Source organism: Orycteropus afer, unplaced genomic scaffold (genome assembly GCF_000298275.1).
Source record: "Orycteropus afer afer isolate SDZICR_OR568_19922 unplaced genomic scaffold, OryAfe1.0 scaffold00076, whole genome shotgun sequence".
Taxonomy (NCBI): Eukaryota; Metazoa; Chordata; class Mammalia; order Tubulidentata; family Orycteropodidae; genus Orycteropus; species Orycteropus afer.
The window spans coordinates 4,798,669-4,799,320 of record NW_006921663.1 but is presented as its reverse complement, the minus strand read 5'-3'; positions in this window follow the sequence as shown (position 1 = coordinate 4,799,320).

The window sequence follows — 652 nt, the reverse complement described above, 5'->3', positions numbered from 1 at the left end:
CTTTGATAAGTAGCAACAAGGGTCTTAAAAGCTTGCAAGCAGCCATCTAAGATGCAACTATTAGTCTCTCCTTGTCCAGAGCAAAGAAGAGTAAAGAAAATTAAAAACACATGGAAATAATTTGTCCAAAGGACTAATTATCCTTGAGAACCTCAGCCTGTATAAGCCTGAGAGCAGAAGAGCTAGATGGTACCCAGCTACCAGCGCCAACCACTCAGAAAATTGGATCTCCAAAATTAGAGATCCTGATAGACTGGGAAGAAAATGTGGAACACTATATTAAAGAAACATAAAATGAACGAGGATGACTGGTCAGATAGAGCCTGGTGAAACCTCCAAGACTATGGCCCTTAGTCACCCTTTATACCTGCAATTGGACTAATCCTATGGCTAACTTTCACCCAAACAATAGACTGGCCTACAAACTGAATAAATATACCAGGGAGATGTATTCCTTAGAACAATCAACCACAGGACATGAGAGGGGCAGAATTTGCACAGAAAGAAAGCTATGGAAGCAAGAATTCATAGACAGGAAGGACACAGGGAAAAGGTGGAGGAAGTGGAAAGAGAACTGTTACATTATGGGGATTGTAGTCAGTGTCACAAAACAAAATGTCTATGAACTGTTGAACGTAAAACAAATCTGCTA